This window comes from Rosa chinensis, chromosome 5 (assembly GCF_002994745.2).
Source record: "Rosa chinensis cultivar Old Blush chromosome 5, RchiOBHm-V2, whole genome shotgun sequence".
NCBI classification, from domain to species: domain Eukaryota; kingdom Viridiplantae; phylum Streptophyta; class Magnoliopsida; order Rosales; family Rosaceae; genus Rosa; species Rosa chinensis.
The window spans coordinates 43,872,141-43,893,412 of NC_037092.1; the positions used below are offsets into that span (position 1 = coordinate 43,872,141).

General features: G+C 40.9%; 2 long non-coding RNA genes across 2 annotated transcripts; one reads left to right on the forward strand and one right to left on the reverse strand.

The window, feature by feature from the left end:
• Positions 1–1,980: 1,980 nt before the first annotated feature.
• On the reverse strand, positions 1,981–5,463 carry LOC112202488. Its single transcript, XR_002937395.2, has 3 exons — positions 4,997–5,463; positions 4,220–4,294; positions 1,981–2,956 (listed from the first exon to the last, which is right to left on the reverse strand). It is a non-coding gene; the product is annotated as an uncharacterized LOC112202488 (long non-coding RNA).
• A 12,848-nt stretch (positions 5,464–18,311) lies between these two features.
• Positions 18,312–19,975, forward strand: LOC121049081. Its single transcript, XR_005799284.1, has 2 exons — positions 18,312–18,370; positions 19,735–19,975. It is a non-coding gene; the product is annotated as an uncharacterized LOC121049081 (long non-coding RNA).
• The last annotated feature ends 1,297 nt before the right edge of the window (positions 19,976–21,272 follow it).

Genomic DNA, 21,272 nt, shown 5'->3' on the forward strand with positions numbered 1-21,272 from the left:
TCAACAATTTCCGCATTCGGTTGGATCTCGATCTACCCGGTCAACTCAATACCCTTAATAGAACATAAAACAAATATGCTCTTAACCGGTCCTTGGCAATTTACTTTTTTCGATCTTTCAGCTCCCACACTCTCATGGGTAGGGGGTCTACTTATGGATGTCAAAATTCGGCAACGTTTGTCCGCGCATGGTGCCGCTCCCCTTAGGAAAGTTTGCTTGTGCAAAGCGTTGACCGCTACGTTGGACGCCTTATTCACGGCGGATCGGCCTGATTTCTATACACAATACCTATCAATGTTGTATAAACATATGAGAATTTTCAGATTGGTCGATTTTCATTTCAAAATATTTGGATCTCACATAATCCTTATATGCCTTGTAATGTAGTATAACTAGTTTATTAGGCTTGTTACCCTCCATGAGCAAAATGGGGGACGAAATGGAATTTTTTAAAATGAACCGCTGGATGTTGTTTTCATATGAATATATGTTAGTGGTAGAAATTTCAGCAATTTCCGCCTTCGGTTGGACCTCGATCTACCCGGTCAACTCAATACCCTAAATAGAACATAAAACAAATATGCTCTTAATCGGTCCTTGGCAATTCATTTTTTTCGATCTTTCAGCTCCCACACTCTCATGGGTAGGGGGTCTACTTACGGATGTCAAAATTCCGCAACGTTTGTCCGCGCATGGTGCCTCTCTCCTTAGGGAAGTTTGCTTGTGCAAAGGGTTGACCGCTACTTTGGACGCCTTATTCACGGCGGATCGGCCTAATTTCTTTACACAATACCTATCACTATTGTATAAACATATAAGAATTTTCAGATTGGTCGATTTTCATTTCAAAATTTTTGGATCGCACATAATCCTTATATGCCTTGTAATGTAGTATAACTAGTTTATTAGGCTTGTTACCCTCCATGAGCATTGTCAGATTGGTCAATTTCCATTTCGAAATTTTTGGCCCGCCCGAATAAGCCATATATTTTTTTCTATTTTTTAATTACGTTTCTCTTTTTTCTATAATATGCAATTTATCTCTTTCTTTGTAATTGATTTCATAAGTTTTGTTTTCTTTAATTTCTATTTTCTTTGTTAGACAACAATTAATATTGGGAGATTTATATAGATAGTTAATTGAATATAACCACCTTAAGTAAGATTAATAAATGTTATAAGTTACAAGTATTACATTAATATAAAATATGTTCAATAAAAAACAATGAGTCTTTTATCACCAAAATATACCATTAAGCCATATTTTGAGAAGAAAAAACTAATGTTTTTTTTTTTGTTAAACAAAATAAGGCCCTTTTTGGCCCATTTCAGCCCTATTTGGCCCTATTTGAGGGCCGGCCCGACCCAGCCCTTTCGGCCCTAACGGATCGGGCTTTTCGGGCGGGTAAGGGTTAGCATATTTAAGCCCTGGCCCGACCCTACCCGGCCCTAAATTTTGTTGACTTTGACTAGGCCCGGCCCTGCCCGACCCTAAGCCCTAAAATTTAGGGTAGGGCCGGCCCTAGCCCGGCCCATGATGACCCCTAGTGGACACACAAGAAGGTTAGGCAAGACCAAATGGCTCATCAAGCAAATAATTAAGATTTAGCTTGTTGAGGATTTCTAGGATACTTATGTAATACTAGCTACTCTCTTGGTTAAGAGGATTTACCCTGCACCCCCTACACTATACACCCTAAGTACAAAGTCCCGAGCTTCCCACTGCATGTTATATTTGGAGGAAACTAGAGTATTCTTACTCAAAAGCAGTCCACAAGTGCCCTATTCTCCTTTCTCAATAATCAGCATCATTCAAATTGGGTTATAAAGACTACATCAATTATAACAAAATAACTATTTCAAACATGGATCAAACCAGAAACAACCGAAAGTCCATACTGCTATTAGTATCCATAAGTCGGGTCACTAACCATTAAAATATCACATTCCTTGATCCTAAACTAACAACAATCAGAATAATAAGGTCAGAAATATCAAATTACTGAACAGAACAAACAAAAGAATTGAAGTTAAACTCTATACATCAATTGAACCTAACCCCATCAATCTCAAGCTACTAATCTCATTAGTAAAAACTCATGCTCCTATAACCATACATCTCAATATCAATAGCCCCATTTCGAAACCGTGAGAATTGGAGAAATGTAAGAACTCAAGTAAGAGATAAAACCAGTCAACAGAGGCCTCACTCACTCAGACAGCAGCCGCCGCAATCTCTACCTCCGCCGGTCATCGTCCCAGTCCCATTATTCGAAATCGTGAGCGGCACGTCACTGCACAGCACCCTCAGCAGCCGCCGCCTCAGCCTCCACCCGCCTTTCCGGAACTGAACCCTAGCCAGCAGCTTGATATTGAAACTCACCGCCCCCTGCGCCGCCCTGTCCGCGTCGATCCCACTAGCCACCCTGTCGCCGACGAACGAGTTCGCCGCCGAGAAAGTCACGTTCACGGCGCTTCAGACTCTCTTCCCCTGCCGGAACGGCGGGATTTAGGTCTCGGAAATGAAGCCGGAGCGGGAGAAGACGGAGGAGCCGATCTTGTCGTACTCGATGGTCATCTTCTTGTTGGGGTTGAAGATGTCGAAGACGTCGAAGCCGACGGACCAGGTGCCGGTGAGGGACTAGCGGGAGGAGGAGACGTTGAGGTTGGTTGTCACGGCCCGAATTTTGAATAAAGGATTCAAATCCGGAACATGAATCATAACAATTACAAATAACGTTCTGAATTTTTTTCTCAGAAACAACACACCTCACACCACCCAATAATACATAAACCAAATCCTCAAGTTATCTATTACAGCTCACTCTCACCGAATCAAATTGTAAGGCTCAAAAGAGCATAACTCACCTCACAAATACAAATGCTGTAAATCAAAAACTAATACTCTAAACCGCACGACCACCGCCCTGGTTCTCCTAACCTGCAGGATTATCCGCTACACCATTTGAATGGTGTACCGAGATTGCAACAATACAAACCCGGTAAGCTTTTGAAGCTCGTATGAGTAAATTTAAGAATTGCACAATTTAAAGTAATCAAATCAACTCAAGCATTTTCTTTTTGCATAATAATTGAAGTGTACAACGTCACTTCAAGCATCAATCAACTCACATCTCACAATGACCACTACAACACAACTACACGTTCTCTCTCCAATATACAAAGATATCCTCATGGGCATACGATTCTTATTTTAATCCCCCATGCAGTATATTATACTCTAAGGCATACGATAACTCACATTATCCCCCTAGCAGTATAGTGTACTCAAGGGCATACAATAACTCAAGGTTATTCCCCAAGCAGTACAAAGGCAGACAGACTAGAGCTCAAAGATATACTCATGGGCATACGATTCTTATTTTAATCCCCCATGCAGTATATTATACTCTAAGGCATACGATAACTCACATTATTGCCCTAGCAGTATAGTGTACTCAAGGGCATACGATAACTCGAGGTTATCCCCCAAGCAGTACAAAGGTAGACAGACTAGAGCTCTAACTGAATCGTAATGTGTCACCTTGGCCAAGGTTCACCCTTACGATAATACTTGCCTCAATTCACTCGACTCCTCATTTAATTCATCTCAACGACTCAACTATCGCACTTTACTCAATTACTCTTTAACATAATCAACTCAACATATAAGATAGGCCTCAATTCACTCGACTCCTCATTTAATTCATCTCAACGACTCAACTATCGCACTTTACTCAATTACTCTTTATCATAATCAACTCAACATATAAGATAAGCCTCAATTCACTCGACTCCTCATTTAATTCATCTCAACGACTCAACCATCGCACTTTACTCAATTACTCTTTATCATAATCAACTCAACATATAAGATAAATTATATCTTCTAAAGAGTAATGCTCGAATAATAACTCATTTAACCACATTAATACTTCACTCAATGTCACACCATCCAATATTTATTCCTCGTAAATATTTATATACAAAATTATTCCCTCAGGAATGATTACTAATACTCACTATAATTCACATGCACTAAAATCAGGAAATTCATTTTTATAGTTTAAATACATTTTACTTACCTATGGACCGTAGTTGAGCAAGTCCATATAATTTAAAATAAATATTTATTTTCATAAAACAATTTCCACAATTTCACAATTAAATAAAATCACCGAATTTCGGTTCGTAAATGAACCATGTGCGATTTACTCACCTCGAATCCCGCTGCGTCTTCTTAGCAGCTCAAAATACGATTTACAATCGTCCACCAACTTAAACCGTCAGTCACCTAATCAGATACGATCTTAACTTAGCAAATCATTCATAAACCACACAAATACTACAATCCAAAGGTCGGATTCTAAATTAATGATGATCCAACGGTCGGATCGTAATTAAACAATGATCCAACGGTCGGATCGAAATTAAACGATGATCCAACGGTCGGATCCTCACAGATCGCCCTTAGGATCATCCTCCAAAATTATCTCAAAAATCAAACAGTCAGATCTTCCTGAATCGTCCTTACAAACATCTCCACAAAATTTTATGAAAATCCGACGGTCGGATTCTCACGAATCGCATTCCGAAACACTATTTCACAATTATACGAAGATCCAACGGTCGGATCTTCGCCCGTGACCTCACAAAGTCATCGGAAAAGTCATACGATCAACATATTAAAATTTGAAGCAAAACCGATGGTCAGATCTTCGCAGATCGTAAACAGAATATAAAACGTAAAAACGTTAAATAGTAACGTCAAAACGTAAATCCACTATTTATCAACTTTTTCTAAAATAACCTTGTAATATATCAAAACGCTCGTATGGATGCGTAGATCATCGTCTAGATGCTGAAAACTCAAAAAAAGGTCCGACACGCCGCCACAAGGGCGGTCAGACGGCGGTCAACGACGGTCAACCACCTCCGATGCAAAAGTCGTCAACTACAAACTTCTTCAAAATAAAAGGGTGATCAACATTCATACCTAGAGCTAAGTCTGGTTCCGCCTAGATCGTCCTGGATCAAGCTTGGAAGTTGGATTAATCTCGTGCGTCTGATCAGATTCCAGATCGAATCAGGAACGTCGAAATCTTCAACTGGTGATCTTTCACTCCATAGTCAAAATCGTCATGCAAGGCTTATATGGGGATGATCAGGGGGAAGACTAGATCACAAAAGTCGGAAGGATCGGCCCGTGAAACACCGACACGGCCAGGATCCGGTCGGGTCCGATTTGCTCCGCCTGGGTGGCTTCGATCTCCACCTGAGGGCGGCGGCTGCTCAGGAAGACACCGGGTTGAGGCTGGGCGTGGAGTGGCGATCACGGGGGAGCTCGGGTCCGGGGCCGGAGGGGGGAGAAATCCCCGGGTCGGGTCGCGTCTGACCTGGCGGGTCTGAGGCCGAGAGAGAGAGAAATCGGAGAGGGCTGGGGACTATTCCGCAAAAAAGGAATTTTTTCGTCCTTAATGAAAAAAAAAACAGAAAATTTCCAATTTATAGAAAATTCCCAATTTTCAAAAATTCATAACTTATTCATACGAACTCCGAATATTGCGTTCCACATATGTACGAGATCGTATCGACGAGTTCTACAACTTTCATGAAGAAATTTTCCCCAAATTTTGTACTTATAAAAAGTCAATTTTCAAGAGCCCCTAAATAACGTTCGTTTTCGAAAATAAAATCGTTCGAACTAATTCCACAACTTCTCCAAGATTCGTACTCGCTCCCAAGACTGTGTAATCATTTCTAAAAATCCACAGAATTTAATTTGTATTTTTCGGGGTATTACATTGGTGACGGTGAACGAGTCTACTCGGAAGTCGGGGATCTTGGGGAGGACGACGAGCCAGTCGACTCGGACGATTTGGGTTTGGGTTTAAAAGGCAAAACGAGTGAGAAGGAAATGTGGGTTTTGTAAAGGAAAATTAATCAAGTGAAGAACCTAGCGGTGAAGAACTTTACTCTTTTGATTTCTACTGAACTTCGAATTTTCCAAAAATGAAGACGAACGGTGCCGTCGTGCCTCTGTGAGAATATGACGCGTAGAATGTGGAATCTTCTAGCTTAAGAGCATCTGCCCCCATAGGCTATTTACTATATACCAAAGATGTGTTCACTTTTCACGCTGATACTGTTCACGAACAGTAAATTTACGATTATGCCCTCAATTTTATGTTGACTGTTCACTCGGTTACGGTTCATAGGACAGTGAAGTGACAGTTTTGCCCTCCTTTGATATATATATTTTTTTTCGGCTGTGTATCGATCTTATCTTCTTTTCTCTTCTACAGTTGGCTGTTGCTGTATCGATTTTATCTTCTTCTCTACTCACCAATCCTCAAAAGAACAACAACCCGAAAACAAAATCAAACAAAGAAATACAGGAAGAGAGATGTGAAGGATTGACAACGAAAACGAGGTAACATCGCCTTTGCCCTCCTTTTTTCTCCGTCATTGTGTGTTTGTTTGCTTTGTGCGAGGAGATAGAGAGATCGATTGTTGCTGGAATCACGTAATCAACATCGATCTCCATAGTAACTGGGTTAGCAGAATTTCTCATCTAACAAAAACTTGAGAATCTGGTTTTTGATTGAGGGCTTTTTCTGCTGCAATCACGTAATAAACATCGATCTCATAGTAACTGGGTTTCTAGAATCTATTGATTGGTATTGATTTATTGAATTTGGTTGATTTGTAGATGTAGATCACCTTTATGATTGTCAATTCGTGATTCTGAGATTGTTATTATGGTAGCCACTTTGGGTATTCTCCAAATCCCTTGATTAAACTAGAGCCAGAGAAGACCTTGGTTGTGAAGACTTGAAATTCTCAGTTAATTATTTCGTAATTCGATTTTTGTTCAATTGTATGATATATGAATTGTGGGCATGATTCGTATATCGTTGTATGAGAAATTTGGTTTCAAATGAGTTTATTTTCGAAACAAACGTTATTTAGGGGGGGGGGGGTCACTAAAATTGACTTTTTGTACGTACAAAATTTGGGAAAACTTCCTTCATGAAAGTTGCAGAGCTCGTCGATACGAGTTCGTGCATATGCAGAACGCAAGAATCGGTGTTCGTACGAAGAAGTTATCGCGTTTGGAAAAGTTTCCATTTTGGGTATATATACCTAACTATTTTTGGAAATTTCCAAAAATAGCTAGGGTTTCCATTTTTGGCAGCCGCACCGTTTTCTTCTCTCTCTCCCTCCTGAGCCCGAGCCGAAAATAGAGCAAGGAGTCTCCGGCTCCGTTCTCCCTCCTCCGGCCACCAAACCACCTCCCACGGCTTCATCTCGACCTTGCGCAGCTGCTAGTGGCAGTCTTGCGCCGTGGCACGGCTTGTAGCGGCAGTAGGAAGCTTGTTTCCATTTCCGGCCGTTTTGAGTGCGAAGTGAATAACTCGAGCTACCGGCCACCAAAACTTGATATTCTTGGCTCATTAGACTCACCTAAACTTTCTGAACAAGCACCAAGAAGGCCCGGACCTGGGGAGATCGATTTCACGCTCGTCGGAGGGTTCGCCGCTTTCTGCAAATTTTCCAGCCAAACCAGACTGTTTGAGGTATTTTCGATCACTTTCGTTCATTTTCTGACTTCGAGCTAGTTTTGAAAGTTTCTCAAAATGATTAAACAAAGAGGAAAAGCTCGGCCCCGACACCATAGGCGGTGGTCGGCGGTGGATCTGTCCCTAACTCCGGCGGCCTTTTTCGGCCACCTCCGGGGATCCCAAGGGCAGTTTATGTCCATTTTTATGTTCTACGTGTTCATACAATCATTTCGATATATAGCATGTGAATTTTGGATATCGTATGATTTAGTTATGAATTTTACGATTTCGTTCGATTTCTATCGTTCGATTTGTGATATGTGAAGATTCGGACGGTCCGACAGACTTATAGTTTTGTTATAATGATCTTAGGACTGTCTCGAAGACTTTGTGTGGGCACGGGTGAAGATCCGACCATTGGATCTTCATATAAGGGCGTTTTTGAATTGTATGTGAAGTTAATCATCGTATTTGGTTAGGTGATTGACGGTTTGAGTTGGCGGACGATTTTGAACCGTATTTTAAGCTGTTGAGAAGACACAGCGGGATTGGAGGTGAGTAAATCTCACATGGTTCATTTACGAACTGAATTTCCTTATTGCACAATTAATTGCTATGCATGAAAAATGGTTTTAAGGAATGAGTTTTTAAGTATATAAAAAATTAATTTCTTGGTTTTTACTCCGTGTGAACTAAAGTTGATATTAGTGGTCATTCCTGAGTGGATGATTACGTATATATATATTTACGTGATTATATATGGAATGGTGTGGCATTGAGGTGTGTGTGGAATTGTGATAGCTTGTTATGATATGATATTGTTTGTGCAATTGCCATGATTAATTGTGATAATGATGATTGATGAATGTTTGTAATAAGTATGTTGACCTTGTGAGTTGAATAGAAGTAGAGAATATAGGGTTCCGAGGACCAAATGGTCTAAGGATCTTCGGTTAATGATGACCGGAGTGTATGTGCTCTGAGGACAGGGGAAAAGTCCAAAGAGCGACGGTTTAATGTTAACCGAAGTATATTGTTCTGAGGACAAGGAGGTCCAAAGTTCGAGGGTTATCAAGTTAACCTAGGTTGTTTACTTGAACCTAGGCCAAGGTAACATGTGACGATGTGGTTAGAGCTCTAACGTGTTATGGGATGGGACCAAAGTGGTGATATTTGTGGTTAGGAGATTGAGGGAATGTATTCCTCGTTGTTTTCCGATGAGTTGGTTTGACGTTTTCTTTGTGGTTGTTGAGATTGTTGGTTGTTTACTTGAGTTAAAAGAATTGTGATTTATTAAATCAATCATTCATTTCTTATTTACTCACTCGCTTAGCAAAAAGCTTACCGGGTTTTGTGTTGTTGCAATCCCGGTACACTATCAAACGGTGTAGAGGATAATCTTGCAGGTCAGGATAATCAGGGTGGAGAGCGAGCTGAGTAGGGCAGCAGGGTTGACGTCAGCACTTGGTCTATTTTGGTGTGTTTTATAGACTCTTTTGAGCGTAACTTTTATTTATGGTGGAATTGTAATATTTGACTCAAGTGATAGTTTGCTACGAAGTTTGTTTTATGTTTTGTGAGACGTTAGTTAGAAAAAAAATTCAAGACGTTATTTGCATTGGTTATTATTCATGTTTCGGATTTGAATTGGTTATTATTCATGTTTCGGATTTGAATTTGTTATTCAAAATTCGGGGTGTGACAATTTGGTATCAGAGCGTAAGGTATATATTTGGTGATATGTTAATACCTTCCGAGTGATAACCCGTCTGCAACGGATCCCCATCGTGTGCTCTTCGGTATTGACAATTTCATTGGCTATGTGGGAGTGTTAGGAGTCGTCTAGGACGTTAGGACGTATTATGACAGGGTCCGCCCCGGATTCCACCCTGGAATCCGAAGTGGCCCCGCGGGACCCACCTTTAAAGAAGGTTTACCAAAAATTTCGGCATAACCTCCCTTAAAAATGGGTAACCCAAAACCTGTAGAATTTCAATTTCACTTCTAAACAACCCTCCCAAAAACTCCTGGAGCCACCCTGCTCCCAAAACCGCACAACTTCACAATTTAGAGTACCAAATTATCCAAATAACTCAAATTACAACCAAGTCATAGGTTACACTATCAGTACAAAATACTCAAGGTTATCAGAGCAATCTAGAACCAAAAGAAATAACGATACACAAAGTAGGTTAGCAAGTAACCTACGAGGGATAGGTGACAGCGGTGGTGCTAAGCCTCAACTCCTAAAGCCGAACAGCTACACTGCGAACTGGGCATTTGAAACCGAAGGGCCCAGGGGAAAGTACAAGAAAAACATTAGCGTGAGTGGACAAAAATAAACAATTTCAAATAAAAGGGATTTTATACTTTCCCACATTTATTTCTCTAAAAACTTCCAATGCATGCAATGATTAATGACAAATAAACAAGAGGAGTTCCACTCATGAAAACCGACTAGCCCCGCTAGTCACATACGATTTAAAAGAAAAAGTTGGAACTCCGATACTTACGGAAAATAAGACCAGCCCCGCTGGTTAAACAAAAATCGAGCTAGCCCCGCTAGCTAAGTAGTAAAGTGAGTAGGGGAAGGCGATAGCCATACGAATGAGCCTCCCAGGCTTGGGTGATAGCCTCCCAGGCTATAAATACTCCCATGACTCCCGTAATATACCCTTACGCCACTAAGTGTAGCGATAGGATACCGGGCTACAGAATTACTGTCACAAAGACAGTAACCTGCGCCACAAAGGCAGAGGGCTACGGTGATCCCATCACCGCGCCACAAAGGCAGAAAATCAATGCTAGCAATGATAAGTCACCCAAAGTATGGCAAAAGAAAATCCGAAAACCTCATAAATCCATAAAACTTCCCCAACTCGTAAAAGAATTTCCCATGACGTGTCCCACACGCCAAGATAATTTCATCAACAAAATAAATAGGATATAAATAAGTATAAAGGTTAACTTCATCGAATCTCAAATTGCCGAATATAAGTATATTATAAATAGTATAAATCCGGAAATCACATCGGAAATAAATGAATAAAAGAAAATAAGCATAATCTAATGACGTGACCCCGCACGCCATAAAATCTCCAAGTAAATCAATTAACCAAAACCGTTTCCGAAAATAACCGTGTGCTCAAGAAAGTAAATTGATAAATAATTTATAACTTCGGAACTATTTAAATAAATGCATGCATCAATCTTCGAAAAATAAAAGTCCACTCACGATATACGGCTAACGTGGTATCCAAGCGTAAGGATCCTCGTCGAGCGATAGGTCGGTATCACGTCCTGTACACAATTTTAATCCGTAAACAACAATTTGATAACTATTTACGATAATCAATAATTAATCTCAAAACCCATAACCTCAACTTCTCCAATCCTCTTCCACACCCAATCAAACTTCACCAATCCTTACCAAACTCCACCATTAATATCCATCCGTCGATTAATGTATTCCATATCGGAACAAGGGAAATCCGAAGGTCGGATTCCCACAATTCAACAACCGAAACTCCCAAACTTCGGAAATTCATAATCCATGTCAAACTTCTCCCAAACTTAACCAAAATCACATAATTAACTTCTACAACAATTATACAATTTAAAGGGCTAAAACTGAAATTAAAACACTGCCCACACACGCCTCCACGCGCCGCCACAGTGGCAGCGCGTGGGCCCCACGCGCCGGCGGCCACTACCTCCGATGGCCACCATATTTTGACAGTAGCACCTACTCAACACACTGATCGATTCTCTCAACTACAACACAACCCAATTTTACCTTTAAACAGTCGAAATCGGCCGGTGAAATTTTTCCCAGAAAACTCCAAGAACCCTAGAAATTTCAATTCGTTAATTCGACCTCTACACTGCAAATTGAAATGAAAGACCTTAGGGGAAATGATCTATGTCAAAAACCGAACCTTCGACGCCGGTTTGGTGGCCGGAGACGGCCGGAATCGCCGGAAATCGTCAAAACCCGCAAGTTGCTACAGTAACCTTCACAGCAAGAAATCGAGCTCCTCCGGCCAAATCTCCCCAAAATACCACCACAGATGCGTCAAGGGGGAGGAGAAGAGCTTGGGGATGGCCGGATTTCGCTGTGTGTCGGCCGGAGGAGGGAGAAATCGAAGGAGGAAGAATCGGGCCAAAGAGGAAGGAAATGTCGGGGGAGGAGAGAGACAGAGCCGGGTAGGTTTCCAAAAATGGAAACTTACCACAGTAACTCGGCTATTTATAGAAACTTACCATGAACAGTAACCGTAAACAGTAACTTTAATTTTTCGTTTATAACTTTCACATACGAACTCCAATTTTTACGCACCACATATGCACGCGCTCGGTTTAACGCCCTCTACAACTTTCATGAAGGAAATTTTCTCAAATTTTGACCCGAACAAAAAGTCAACTTTTAGGGCCACTAAACGTACTGAAACGATAGTAAAAGTGAAAATAAAGGTCGTTTACCGTCCAAATGACTAGTAAATGGGTAATTGAGATATGGGACGTTACATATTAGGAGTTGAATTAACCTCAATGTGTTAGTAACTTGGTTAATATGGACTTGTATTGACTTATGCTGTGTTTTAAGTGTTATACATGTATTAACCAGGTATGCTATGCTCCTTAGGTAATGGATATTGTGGGAGGCAGAGGTAAGGGTCGAGGTAGACCCAGAGGTAGAGGTAGAAGCCGAGGTAGGGGAGAGATTCCACACATTGAAGTATATGAGGAAGAGGTGGAGGCGCCATTTGTTGAGCATCCTGTTCCACCTGAGGTTGTGGTTAATGATCCCACTCGTCTGTTAGTGTTGGCGAGGGACATTAATTGGTTGGGAGCAACAAAATTTGGGGGAGGTACAGATTATATGGTGGCTGATCAATGGATCGAGGATTTGCAGACCTATTTTGAGTAGATTGTCTGTGATGAGATTGAGAAGAGGAAGCTAGCCACTTTCATGCTCAAGGATGAGGCTAGGGTGTGGTGGAATTGCACTCAAAGGACTATTGACGTGTCCACCATGACCTAGGATGGATTTGTGAGGATATTCAGAGAGAAATACTTCCAAGCTTCTGTGAAGGAACAGTTGGAGAGAGATTTTCTCTCACTAACTCAAGGGAAGATGAGTGTGAGAGAGTATGAGGTAGAGTTCTCCAGGCTATATCGGTTTGTGAAACCATTAGATGTTGAAGATTTGGCTAAGAAGTTTCAGCGGGGGTTGAATGCTTCTATTGAGCGAGATGTGGCCATTATGGAGCTGAGAACAAAGGAGCAGATCTTAGCTAAAGCCTTGATCATTGAGCAGCAGAATCTGATCCACAAGGAGAAGGAAACAGTTAAGAGAGATTCCCAGGGAAAAGGGAAGGCAGTAGCAGGGAGTAGTGGGTCCCGAGATTATAAAGGTGGCCACTGGAAGAGACAGAAGACTCAGTTCTACCATCAGGCCCCAGCTAGGGCAGTAGTAACTTCTCCTCCTATTCAGGCTTCACCTATCAGGCGTGTAGCACCAGTAGCTCCTATGAAGTGTTATAACTGTAATGAGTTTGGTCATCTTGCTAAGACTTGCACTAAGCCCAGGTTTAGGGCATGTTTTCGATGCGGACAGATGGGACATCTTGCAAGGGACTGTACTCGACCTCAGAGTGGGGGACAGGGTAACCAGCAGAGAGCCTTACCTCCAGCACCAGCCAGAGTCTTTGCCATCTGCCAGAGAGGCACTGGGGTGGAAGGTACCTTGTCTATCTATAACTATCTTGCTAGAGTACTGTTTGATATGGGAGCCTCCCACTCTTTCATATATAGTTCTGTGGTAGATGTGTTGGGTTTGACTGCTAAACTGCTTACTAGATATTTGTGTGTTACATCACCTTTTTGCGTCTTTCTTGAGCTTAGTATGTTTTGTGATGATTGCCCTATTGTAATTTGTGGTAGAGAGTTCACAGCATCTTTGATTGTGATTCCAGATCACACGTATGATGTGATTTTAGGTTTGGATTGGTTGAGTCCGAACTATGCAGTGATTGATTGTTTTAGAATGATTGTGTCTTTCCATGCCCCTGGGCAACCAGTGTTTCATTATCGTTGCCTGAGATCTGACGTCGCCATGAGGGCAGGGATCTTGGCACACATTAAATCAGTGGGTAGTACTTCAGAAATTATAGGGATTCTGGTAGTGTCAGAGTATGCCGATGTGTTCCAGGAGATACCAGGATTACCTCCGAAAAGGGTAATGGACTTCTCCATTGATGTGATACCAGGTACCGCACCGGTATCGAGAGCACCTTATCGGATGGCTCCAGCTGAACTTCAGGAGTTGAAGGTTCAGATTGAAGGATTACTTGCACAAGGGTTCATTCGGGCTAGTGTTTCTCCTTGGGGCGCACCAGTGCTGTTTGTGAAGAAGAAAGATAATTCACTCCGATTATGTGTAGATTATCGACAGCTAAACAAGGTGACCATCAAGAATAGGTATCCCTTGCTTAGGATTGATGACTTGTTCAATCAGCTTAGGAAGGCTACGGTGTTCTCCAAAATTGATTTGAGATCTGGATATCACCAGTTGAGGGTGAAGGATGAAGATATTTCTAAGACGGCATTTAGGACCAGGTATGGGCATTATGAGTTTCTTGTCATGCCTTTTGGTCTAACTAATGCACCTGAAGCATTCATGGACTTGATGAACCGCACTTTCAGTCCTTACTTAGATCAGTGTGTGTTGGTGTTCGTTGACGACATCTTGATTTATTCAAAGTCGTCCGACGAGCATGAGAAGCATCTGAGGGTGGTGCTGCAGATTTTGAGAAAAGAAAGGTTGTATGCAAAGTTTGAGAAGCGCGAATTTTGGCAAAAGGAGGTCAAGTTCCTTGGTCATGTAGTTTCGAAGGATGGAGTTTCTGTGGATCCTTCAAAGGTTGAAGCAGTGATGGGTTGGAGTCCCCCCACTACCGTTACAGAGATCCGTAGTTTCCTTGGTTTGGTAGGGTACTACAGGCGATTCATTGAGGGGTTTTCTAGTATTGCTTCGGCTTTGACCAAGTTGACAAGGAAAGACACTCAATTTGTGTGGACGGATGAATGTGAGAAGGCCTTCAATGAGCTGAAGACTAGATTGACTACAGCTCCAGTGTTGACTATTCCATCTAGTGGCGGTGGTTTAGTTATTTACAGTGATGCTTCTCATCAAGGTTTGGGCTGTGTGTTGATGCAACATGGTAAGGTTGTTGCTTAAGGCTCCAGACAGTTGAAGGTGCATGAGCGAAACTACCCAACTCATGATCTAGAGCTAGCTGCAGTGGTTTTTTCCTTGAAAATTTGGAGGCATTATCTATATGGTGAGAAGTTCGAACTCTTTTCTGATCATAAGAGTTTGAAGTATCTATTCTCTCAGAAGGAGTTGAACATGAGGCAGAGAAGATGTAGGGAGCTCATCAAAGATTATGATTTCACCTTGGAGTATCATCCCGGAAAGGCCAATGTAGTGGCGGATGCTTTAAGCAGGAAAACTAGGGGAATTGTGGCATCTCTTATGGTTCAGGAGTGGCTTATGTTGGAGACTGTATCTGAGTTTGACCTTAAGCCCACAGGAGAAGGACAAGGAATCTTTCTTGGTAGTATCACTTTACAGCTGACCTTGATTTCTAGGATCATTAAGAGTCAGACACATGATGAGTTCGCTCAAATGGTGATTTCTGATATGATTCTTGATGCCAACGAGGAAGGTCCCTCTGAGTGGACAGTTGGAGCTGATGGTGGATTGAGATTTTGATTGAAATTGTATGTTCCGGGCGGTGATAACCTCAAGGAGGAGGTCATGCGGGAAGCACATCGATCTCAATATACAGTACACCCAGGGAGTACCAAGATGTATATGGACCTACGAAGACAGTTTTGGTGGATTGGGATGAAGAGGGATGTGGCTGAGTATGTATCTAGGTGCCTTACTTGTCAGCGGGTGAAGGCAAAGCATCAAAGGCCTGTAGGAATGTTGAAACCTTTGCCGATTCCAGTATGGAAATGGGAAGAGATCTCCATGGACTTTGTGACCGGATTGCCTAGATCCAGACAAAGTTATGACTCTATTTGGGTGATAGTTGATCGTTTGACAAAGTCGGCACACTTCCTTCTTGTGACAAAGACATACTCCGGTGATACATTGTGTAAGTTGTATCTGGATGAGATAGTGAAGCTTCATAGAGTGCCGGTAACCATTGTCTCTGATCTGGATGCTCGTTTCACTTTGGAATTTTGGCGTAGATTCCATAAGGCTTTCGGCACATCTTTGCCTATGAGCATTGCATTTCATCCACAGACAGATGGGAAAACTGAGAGAGTGAACCAGGTGATGGAGGATATGCTTAGAGCCTGTGTTTTGGACTTCAAGGGAAGTTGGGCGGATCATCTACCATTGGTAGAGTTTGCCTACAACAACAGCTATCACTCCAGTATCGGCATGGCCCCATATGAGGCACTTTATGGTAGGCCATGTAGGACTCCTATCTGTTGGGCGGATGTTGGAGAGAAGAAGCTCTTGGGTCCTACGCTTGTTTGGGAGACTACAGAGAAGGTTACGACCATCCGAGACAGGATCCGTACTACACAGAGTAGACAGAAGAGCTATGCCGATCTGAAGAGAAGACCGTTGGAGTTTGTGGTAGGTGATCATGTATTCTTGAAAGTCTCACCTATGAAAGGTGTGGTGAGATTTGGCAAGAAGGGAAAGTTGGCACCGAGATTTGTTGGACCCTTTGAGATTTTGGAAAGGGTCGGAGACTTGGCGTATCGGCTTGCTTAACCAGTTAGCATGTCCGGTGTACACAATGTCTTCCATGTGTCCATGCTCAGGAGGTACATCCGAGATGAGTCCCATGTGATTGATCACGGTACTATTGAGGTGAATCCGGATGTGACCTTCGTCGTTGAACCTGTTCGTATCTTGGATACCCCACGAGGAGGCTTCGTAGGAAGGAGGTTGTTTTGGTTAAGGTGTTATGGAGTCATCATGATGAGGGTGATGCGTCATGGGAGTTAGAGTTTGACATGAGGGCAAAGTACCCACTGTTGTTTGTCGATGAGTTTACTTGAATTTCGGGATGAAATTCCTTTAAGGAGGGTAGACTGTGAAGACCTGAAATTCTCAGTTAATTATTTCGTAATTCGATTTTTGTTCAATTGTATGATATATGAATTGTGGGCATGATTCGTATGTCGTTGTACAAGAAATTTGGTTTCGAATGAGTTTATTTTCAAAACAAACGTTATTTAGGGGGGGGGGTCACTAAAATCGACTTTTTGTACGTACGAAATTTGGGAAAACTTCCTTCACGAAAGTTGCAGAGCTCGTTGATACAAGTTCGTGCATATGCAGAACGCAAGAATCGGTGTTCGTACGAAGAAGTTATCGCGTTTGGAAAAGTTTCCATTTTGGGTATATATACCTAACTATTTTTGGAAATTTCCAAAAATAGCTAGGGTTTCCATTTTTGGCAGCCGCACCGTTTTCTTCTCTCTCTCCCTCCCGAGCCCGAGCCGAAAACAGAGCAAGGAGTCTCCGGCTCCGTTCTCCCTCCTCCGGCCACCAAACCACACCAAACCACCTCCCACGGCTTCGTCTCGACCTTGCGCAGCTGCTAGTGGCAGTCTTGCGCCGTGGCACGGTTTGTAGCGGCAGTAGGAAGCTTGTTTCCATTTCCGGCCGTTTTGAGTGCGAAGTGAATATCTCGAGCTACCGACCACCAAAACTCGATATTCTTGGTTCATTAGACTCACCTAAACTTTCTGAACAAGCACCAAGAAGGCCCGGACCTGGGGAGATCGATTTCAAGCTCGTCGGAGGGTTCGCCACTTTCTGCAAATTTTCCAGCCAAACCGGACTGTTTGAGGTATTTTCGATCACTTTCGTTCATTTTCTGACTTCGAGCTAGTTTTGAAAGTTTCTCAAAATGATTAAACGAAGAGGAAAATCTCAGCCCCGACACCATAGGCGGTGGTCGGCGGTCGATCTGTCCCTAACTCCGGTGGCCTTTTCCGGCCACCTCTGGGGATCCCAAGGGCAGTTTCTGCCCATTTTTATGTTCTACGTGTTCATACAATCATTTCGATATATAACATGTGAATTTTGGATATCGTATGATTTAGTTATGAATTTTACGATTTCGTTTGATTTCTATCGTTCGATTTGTGATCTGTGAAGATTCGGACCGTTCGACAGACTTATAGTTTTGTTATAATGATCGTAGGACTGTGCCGAAGACTTTGTGTGGTCACGGGTGAAGATCCGACCGTTGGATCTTCATATAAGTGCGTTTTTGAATTGTACGTGAAGTTAATTATCGTATTTGGTTAGGTGATTAACGGTTTGAGTTGGCAGACGATTTTGAACCGTATTTTAAGCTGTTGAGAAGACGCAGCGGACGGTTTGAGGCAAAAACATGTGAAATCAATACAGAAATGTCGTCTTTTTGTTAATTTCTTGATGATCGATCAAGTGGTTTGATTAATTGTGGAGGTTCTTCGAAATGATCGATTTCCCGGGTTTGAGATTTTTTGAGTGTCGATATGTGGATGTAAGGGCTATCCTCTGAAAATCAAGTTGTTTGACACTCTCAATGAGAGAGGTTTGGACTGGAAACAATTGTTGCTTATAACTTGCCCATCTTTCTTGCTTTGTTTGACATTCATAGTACTTTTGAATTTCTCACTTTGAATATTGCTGAGTGCTGAATTGGGTTGTTTTGCAGGATTATGGTTGGTGCTGCTGCTGCTGCTGCTTTGTTTGAATTGGGTTGTTTCAGGTACATACTTTTAAAACTTGCTCAAGCTAATTTTGATATAAAGCTAATGTCTTTACATTTTTTGGGTTATAATTATGATATAGAAGCTAACTTTGTGATTCATCCATGATTTCAACTGCTGCTTTATTTGGCCTCTTCAGTTCTCACCCAAAAAAGAAAAAGGCTTCTTTTGTTGTTACTGTTGCTTTGTTTTGAGTTTTGAACTACCTGGGCTTCTTATTCTTATTCTTATTCATTGTTTTTTTTTTTGGTTTTTTTTTTTTTTTTGGCTATTTGGGATTTGTAGGATTGCTTATACATAGGTTAAGGAAAATAGACTAATGGACTTTTTGAAGGAGTCATCTACTCGCGGAACTTTGATTTCTGTACTAATGTCAAATGGCTGGTTTATATTGAATTCCACTGATGTGATAGCAGAAAAGGTGCTGCTAAATATATACAACAGGTAGAAGAGCTCCAAAGTTACCAGTATGAATATGTAAAGCCTCTCAGTTATCAAATATGAACACATTACAGTGATTTCAGCTGAAAAGAAAGCGTACTCACTGGTCTAGAGTCTGATATAGTTATGATACACAGCAAGAACTTTAAGTACAAAGTAACGAATCTAAAACTCTTACTGCAGAATTTCAACACTCCAAAAAAGGTATAAAACTTAGGCTGGCAATAGTACCGGGTTTGGACCAAAACTCACAAAATGCCACTGTATAATGTTCATCATAATTTCTCTCTTAAACTTATTTTTCAATTATTGTTAGCTGCATAAATGCTGAGTACCACTAGCATAAGACAAATTATACATGAAAATTGAAAGTCTGATAGTAGTTGCAAATTTACAGCTGGGGACCTGGGGTTGCTTAAGAAAGCATAGAAAGCATTAATAACTGAAAGACAGGTTTATTACAGCCAACCACACTGCAACTGCAAGGCAGTTTGGCTTTCGTCCTTTGCCAAAACCAAAAACATTTTGTCAAAATGATTCCTTTCTTGCCCCAGCGTCTCTATACAACACCCATTTCTGATGCTTTCATCATTAAAACCAAGACCATAGTTCCACAACTCACTTAAATAGTAGACTTTCTACTTATGGAGTTTTATTAATCAGATTATTTTTGGAAAGGCTTCATTCAAAGGCTGGTTCCCAGCCTGGAAATATCCCTAAAATGGTACGCATACTGCATTCATGATATTCAATCTTTCTGAAATTATAAGTATGAATGAGTATAGTTTGATTGTTAGTGTGACAGTCAAAAGACTTTGATTGGACATCTGATAATGCATTGAACTTTTTTTTTTCCCTTAATTGTTATTCTTTTCTTTGTAGTGTATAATTGTTACTAACCAACATTTTATCTATTCCTCAGTGCTTCAAATTACAAATGCACAGAAGGTTAGCAAAGACAATACAAACTTGCATCAAGTGCATGCCAAGCAAGATTGAAAACTGAAGGACCATCTTTAGAATAGTATCAATAGAAGAACAATGAAGCCATGCAGATATTTTTTGGTTCCTACATGGCAATGCTTTGTGGTAAAATCACTACAACCTTTTTTTGATAAGACAATGGTTTATATGAAGCAATGAAGACCATTTTTGCTCCCACATAATGGTTTGTACCAAGGCTACATGCAAAATGCAACTCCTAAAACTAGATTCATACAATGTAAACTAGCTTTTAAACAATTTTGTTTATTACACAGGTTTTTCATGTCATATAAACACATCTTGGTTTTATTTGTCAACCAAAAACTTAAAACACACGGGACATAAAGAGCTTAAGGTAAATCTACCCTGCGCCATCGCGTTTCTCTTTTGTATTTCATTGTTCAAATTTGTTGACAAGAATAAATTCCGCAGCAAAGCGCGGGTTGCATTTCTAGTATCACCATTTATAGCCTATCTCTCTCTCCCACCGTAGGCTAGTACAAGGGCTTCAAAAAAAAAAAAAAATGGCCTGCTAACATTTCATAAGCCAAATTTGGCTTCCCAATTGGTAGGCTAAATGGTAGGTCCCATTTAATTTTTATGTTTTATTTCTTTATATATTATGTTTTATACATTTATAAAATTATAATTTTCTTATATAAATGTGTTATTTATAATGTTTCCGAATATAAAAATTATACCATTGTTAATATCTTGTTGAGATCTTCAATATGAACCTAATATTTGATATGTTCAGATTTTTTTTTTTAGCCATCCATTCATTTTCAAGTTTTATGATATATACACACACACACATATGTTTTTATTTAAGTAAAATAGATTAATTTTATTAATAGCCTCGTCAAAACCATATTTGGAAATATTTTCCGAACTGGGAAAAAGAGTACTAGAGTGCGAAGTGCTAAAACATAAACAACAGCTAGAATTTGGCTTATAGAATTATAGTCGTTGGAGATGATGATATTTTATTTTTGGTTTATAGAATTTGGCTTACGGTGGCAGCACTGTTTTTTGTTAATAGGCCAAATGGACATCTTAGATGGAATATTCCCTTTTTGGTAGGCTAAATATATTTGGCCTTTGGCCTATGGTGGCAGATGCCCTAAAGGGACTATTTAGAAATCAGGACAAAAGTCTCGTCTGTTTCAACAAATTTGACTCTGAGTCCGTGAAAATGAACTATTTACTCCTGTTTTTTTTTTCTAACAAATGGAGAGTATTATGGCAAATACCCCCAAATGAAAGAGACGTTTGTACCTTTTTTTCTTTGGTCGAGAAAGGGACAATTCGGGTGCAAATTCTGAAAAAAAAAAAATATATATATATATATATATATATTTTTTGTCGATTGCAAAACTAGCTTTGTCCCAGAGCTCTTAAGGAGTTTGTGCCTTGGTGATGAAGGTTTCACTAGGGCTGGGATTTTTAAACCGAAAACCTGAGAAACCGACCCGA